Genomic DNA, 6,359 nt, shown 5'->3' on the forward strand with positions numbered 1-6,359 from the left:
TTTTTATTTCTTTTTTAATTTCTGTATTTGTGGTCAGTCTGTTTAAGCTATCTGGTTTAGTTTTAAAAGGCTGTATGATTCCAAAACTGAGTCCATTTCTTCTAGATTGCATATTTTAAGTAACATCTATTTATTTGCAGAATAAGTATTCATAATAATCTCATTTACATTTCCACGGAATATAATTCCACCTCAGTTATGATTCTTAATAAGTATTTTTTCTCATCCCTTTTTAAAGTGAGCCTAGTTAATCTTTTTATTATTATTATTATTATTATTATTATTTCAACTCAGCTCTAGGTTTTGTTGATTTTTGTAGATCTTTTCTACTTCATTTATATTTTCTTTTATTGTTTCCTTACACTGATATTTTCTTGGCAGGGGTGGGGATCATGGTTCTGGACCACACCTGGCTGTGTTTAAGACTTACTCCTGGCTCTGTGCTCAAGGATAACTCCTCGAGGGGCTCAGGAGACCATTTGTGGTATCAAGGATCTAACCAGAGTTAGATACAAGGCCTCATACAAGGCAGCCCCTTACTTGCTGTCCTATCCTCCAACCCTCTTTGTTTTCTTTCTGATTCCTTCAGATTTTAACGTAAGCTATTTAAGATTTTTTTCCATTTGGTTTATTTTTTTATTTTGATCATGAACTTTCCTCTTTATAACAGTTTTGCTAAGTGGCCATGATTCATCTTTTCATTTTCATTGTTCTCCAGATAAATTTTTGTTTTGTTTTTGTTGGGCAGCATCAGCAGGTATTTCCTGGAGCTGCTCCTAGCTCTGTGCTCATGAATTGCTCTCAGCAGTGCTTGGGGGACCATGCAATGATGTAAATCAAACCACATTAGGGTCTCCTGCAATCAAAGCATGCACTCCGGTCCATGGATTTTCTCCCTGGCTCTCCAGAAAAAAAATTATTTCTCCTTATATTTATCCAATTGTTCAGGAGTATTTTGTTTAATCTTCACATATTTGCACTTTTCCATTTCTATTTTTATAGTCCATTTCTAGCTTCATACCATTATGGTAAGAAAAGATATTAAAAGGACATGAATTTTATTTTCATATATATGTATATATATACATATATATATGTATTTTGGAATTTGGAGCCACAGCCACTAGTGCTCAGAGCTTACTCCTGGCTCTGTTACTCAGGGATCACTCCTGGTAAGGTATGAGGGAATCTTATGTGGTCCCAGGGGTGCAACCCGGGTCAGCTGCATGCAATGCAAATGCCTTGACTGCTGTACTATCTCTGGCCTCTATCATATATTTATTGAAGTTTGTTTTTTATCCCAACATGTGGTCTGTCCTTGAGCATATTTTATGTGCACATGAAAATATGTGTATTCATTTCTTTTGAGATGACAGTTTCTCTAAAAGTCTGTTAGGTCTGTCTGGTCAGTTACTTCATTTTATCAAAGCTTTGTTCCCTTGTTGTCTGGAAAAGATAATCTGTTCATCAATGTAAGTAGTGTGTTGAGATCTACTATTTTTGGTTTTTTATCAGTATCTTTTAGATATTTCTTACAGAAGATTGCTTGTTAGTAAGTGGGTTCAATTCCTCTGTCCCTCTCGGAGAGCCCTGCCCACATGGCAGAGCCTTGCAAGCTACCCATGGTGTATTTGATATGCCAAAAACAATAACAACAGTCTCACAATGAATACGTTACTGGTGCCCACTTCGAGAAAATCCATGAACAACAGTGCTGCAGTGCTATATAGTGTACATCCTTGTTTTATCCTGTGTAGCTAAAAGCTAAGCTTATCAGATATGAATGTAGCTGCGCCTGCATTTCTGATTGATGACTTGAAATCCCTTACTCCAGCCTTTCACCATGAGTTGGTGTTTTGGGGGTTTTTTTTGGGTTGGTTTGGTTTTTTATTTTTATTTTTTTTGATCACATGTGGCAGCACTCAGGGATTGTTCCTGGTTCTATGCTTAGGAATCACTCCTGGTGGCACTCAGGGAATCGTGTAATGTCAAGCTTCGAGCCCTGGTTGATCATGAGTGAGGCAAGCGCCTTACCTGCTATACCATCTCTCCACCACCACCCCGCAAATTAATTTTCATTGTTAGATCTGATGCAAGTTTCTTTTTCTTTTCCATGTCAGATGGGTAATGTGCCAAGTGTGTAACATGATTTAAGGGAGGCACATGTTATAGAAACATGTAAAAACCCAATCATAATGCTTATGAACTGAAAAAGGATTCTGATGCCAGTTTCTTTTATACAAAATATAGATTAGTCCTGATTTTTGTTTATTTTTATTATTTTTGCCCTATAAACTAACAATTTAATGAAAATGAACAACCAGGTAAGTGAAACTACTGTCATGGACATCAGGCAGATTGTGTAATCAAATAGTATGTGTTGCATAAATAAGAAAATACAAAATACTAACCATACATATTTAATTAGATTAATTTCAAATAATATTAATCAGATAATGCTAAAAGATTACAAGTTTGGAATGTTGATAGAAGGTCAGTATAGTTGATGAGTTCTGTACAGTTGTAAAAGGCAAAAGATATGATATGGAAGGGAATTAGGATTCATATTCTGATAGTTCTTATACATTACTACAATGGATTTGGTTTTAACTGAGAGTGTCACTTCCCTGGTGATATAAGTTCATATTTCAATAGCATTCTTGCAGAATAAATTTTTTATATTTAGAAATTTTTGTATAAAATATGAACAAAAACAGGACTAGCTACAATGAGCTGAAGTCATTGGATGCATTAAAAACTCATCGCAATTTTTAATGATGTCATTTTAGAAGAGAAAAGGTTAAGAAAGGTTGAGGGCGGGTCCTTTTTGTAATTTCTGGCCTAAAGATAGGACATACAGTACAAAGTGGCTGAAACTCCAATTGAAAAGGATAATTTTTGAATCTCCTGATTCAAAAATCAGGGGAGTTTGAAATAACTAGAGCAACTGAAAATTTACTTCAGATACTAGAGAGCTGGGGAAAAAAAGTGGTGGAAAAGTATTACACTGGGCTGAAGATGTAGTCCAGCAGGCGAGGCGCTTTCCTTGTAAGCAGATGACCCAGGTTTGATCTCCAGCATCCCACATCGTCCCCCAAGCTCTGCCAGGAGTGATCCCTAAGTGTAAAGCTAGGAGTAAGCCCTGGGCACTGCTGGTGTGGCCCAACCTCCCCATCCCCCAGATAAAAGGAAAGGAAAATTATAACATATTTTGGTGTTTTCTTTTTGATTTTGGAGCCACACTTGGCAGTACTCAGGGCTCATTCTTGGCTCTGTGCTCAGGAATCACGCCTGGCAGGACCCAGATTATATGGGGTGCAGGGGATCGAACCTGGGTTTGGCCACACAGAAGGCAAGCTCCTTTACCTGCTATACTATTTCTGAACCCATATTTTGTGTAGAAAAGGTGCCTGCACATCTTACTCACTCTGGAATTACACATGTACAGATCAGAAGAAAGTATCCAATGAGGACTGGAAGAACTGGACAAAAATATGAACTTATCCTGACAGGCTTTATATTGTGAATCCAACCGAGTTAAATTCTGATAATAAGAAAGTAAAATAGCATTTTTATAAAAATAAAAGAATCTGGAAACTCAATAAGATATATATCTGAAATAAAATCCAAATTTATTCAACAAAAAAATCAGGACAGCATGACCCATATCCATTAAAAAAAATTAAATTGAACAAAATAATATCACAAAATCATAACTACTTGAAACAATGGAGTAGAAAATATGTCAATATGTGTACATATACTATATGTCAACATAAATAATGATTTTTAATATATCATTATAGGATTAGGGTCACAGTGGAGTAAGGGGCTCTCTTGGCTCTGTTCTCAGGGTCACTCTTGACAGTGTAAGGGACCCTATGCAGTGCCAGGGATCAAACTACAGTCAGTTACATGCAAGCCAAATGCTTTATCTCCTGTGCTATCTCTTTGGCCTGCAATGTGACTTTGTTTTTAAGAAGCATAAATTTAGAACTGAATAAAGGCAATATCTGAAATTTAAGATTTTCTAAATTTAACAATCGAATTAAGAACTAGGGACCACAGAGAAAGAACAGGGGTTAATGTACATGCATTATATGCAGCTGACCCTGGTTTGGTCCCCAGCACCACATCGTCCCCTGAGCATTGCTGGATATAACTCTGGAGGTTCCAGGCAGCACTAGGGTGGCGCAGGAAGTGCTGAGCACCACAGATTCAGGTAGTTCCATGTCCTCAGATCCTCAAATTCAGTAAGTTGGCTGAAATCACCAGGAGAACCATGGAGGAGCCCCTCCTCCCAATTCCCCAAATGAGTAAACTTCAGTGGGTGAAAGATTTCTCAGATGGTTGGAGGGCATGCTTGTATGCATGGTGCCCAGTCCTGGATAGATGCCCAGCACTACCATGGGGAGTAAACCCAGAGCATTTAAAGGTGAAACAAACAGATCAGTAAGCTTTAAAATGAACCTTATTCTATTTTATTTGGTATTTCTGCTTATCTCCTACATGTTTTGATTTTTAGGTATCTTTATTTCCAAATGGGGGGAGGTCTCTTCTAGATGTCCCTTAAGTATTTCTTGATTTTAAAGTAATGCTTTTCTGAAATGCTATTTATTCCTCCTTTAAACCTAAGCGATTATATAGCTAGGTGTTTGGGTTTGTTTATTTTTTAAAGGTTTTTTTACCTTTTTATTTTTAATCAAGAGATCATAGTTTACATTAGTATTAAAGTTCTTGTTTGATAGTTGCAGCGCTACTACATCAATACCCCTCCACTAGGATTTCAAGATCCTCCCACGATTACCCCTCAGTCCCTTTCCCTCCCCCTCCCACACCCTCAGTTCCTGGTTCTATTGATCTTGTCCAGGGAGAGTATTCTTGGCTGTAGGTATTCTCCATTCAGCACTTGTATTCAGTGTCCATCATGCCACTCCCTTTGGATAGTACAATTTGTAATGAGGAATCTGCTGATAATCTTATGGGGGGTAGGGAGGACGATGTAAGTTAACTTTACGGTTAACTTCCATAAAGTTTTTACTCCTTTTCTTGCTGATTTTAGGATTCTTTCTTTCTCTTCTTTTTGCCATTTTAATTATTTGTCTTGGTGTCTATTGATTTGTGACTTGTTTTTGGTTGGGTGGGGGAAGTTGCACCTGACCTTGCTGTGCTTCGGACTTATTCCTGGTTCTGCGCTCGAGGATCACTCCCAGAGGTTGGGGAACCATATGTGATACCAGGAATCAAACCTGGGTTGGCATTTGTAAGACAAGCACCCTACCCACTGTACTACCTCTCTTGCTTCTGTTCAAGATTATTCAGTTTGAAACTCTAGTTCCTATATCTGTCTAACTTTTCTTAGTTTGAGGAAGTTCTCAGCTATTATTTCTTTAAATAAACTTTCTGCCCCCTTTTTTCTCACTTCTCTTTCTCTGGAACCTCTATTATGTGAATGTTTCTCCTTTTGTGCTGTCCCATATAGCTCTTTGGTTCATTATTTTAAATTATATTTGCTGATGTATTGTGGGGGCGAGAGGGTATTTTTTCCACTATATCTTTGAGGTCACTGATTCCATTTGGTTTTGGTTTTCAGGCCACACCTGGCAGTGCTCAGGGCTTACTCCTGGCTCTGGAATCACTCCTGGCAGGGTTCAATGGGCCATATGCAGTGTTACAGATGGAACCAGGGTGAGATGCTTGAAAGATAGAACCTTACCCTCTGTACTAACTCTCCAGCTCCTGTTTGCATTTTTTTACTACTGTCATTTTTTTTAATTCAGCTACCTTAAGTTCTGTAGTCTCTGGACTTTTAAATTTTTTTCTCTTATAATTTCTGTCTTTATTGACATTTTCTTTTATTGATCTTTTGACTATAGTGAGTTCATTACCACCAGCTCTCTTGTTGGTGGACTGTGGACCAGCCAGGGAGTACAGAAGGGAAGCCCCTAGATACCTGACTGTGCTTAGGGAAGTTTTCAGGGAGCTTTCAGTCTCAGGGCTTTGGCTTGTTTGCGGACAGTCAGATATGGACTGGCATGGTTGGTCTACCAGGACAAAATCCTCTGGAGAATTGTCTCTCCACTCCCACCAACTCAGCTTTTGGCTCAAGGTTGGTAAAGTACTCCTCAAAAATGTGCCCTTACAGTCATTACTATGGAGAGAGAAATCCAAAATAGCCACCACCCGAAAAACTGATGGTGCTTGGCTGCCAGAGATTCTGTTCTCTTTATGCTCAAGAGTTTCTGCCCTGCTCCCGTGTTGTTAACTATAGAATTAGGGTGCTGAGTATACACACACACTCACATTCATAGTAACATACCCCACACACAGTCAGAAACACTCATATACACACATTCTCA

The 6,359-nt window shown here is 38.3% G+C and overlaps 1 non-coding gene across 1 annotated transcript; it reads right to left on the bottom strand.

Annotated features, from left to right (window-relative positions):
• Positions 1-2,114: 2,114 nt before the first annotated feature.
• LOC129400221 (small nucleolar RNA U13) lies at positions 2,115-2,218 on the bottom strand. The gene has a single exon (XR_008627536.1). It is a non-coding gene; the product is annotated as a small nucleolar RNA U13 (small nucleolar RNA).
• Between the last annotated feature and the right edge of the window lie 4,141 nt (positions 2,219-6,359).

This window comes from Sorex araneus, chromosome X (genome assembly GCF_027595985.1).
Source record: "Sorex araneus isolate mSorAra2 chromosome X, mSorAra2.pri, whole genome shotgun sequence".
Taxonomy (NCBI): Eukaryota; Metazoa; Chordata; class Mammalia; order Eulipotyphla; family Soricidae; genus Sorex; species Sorex araneus.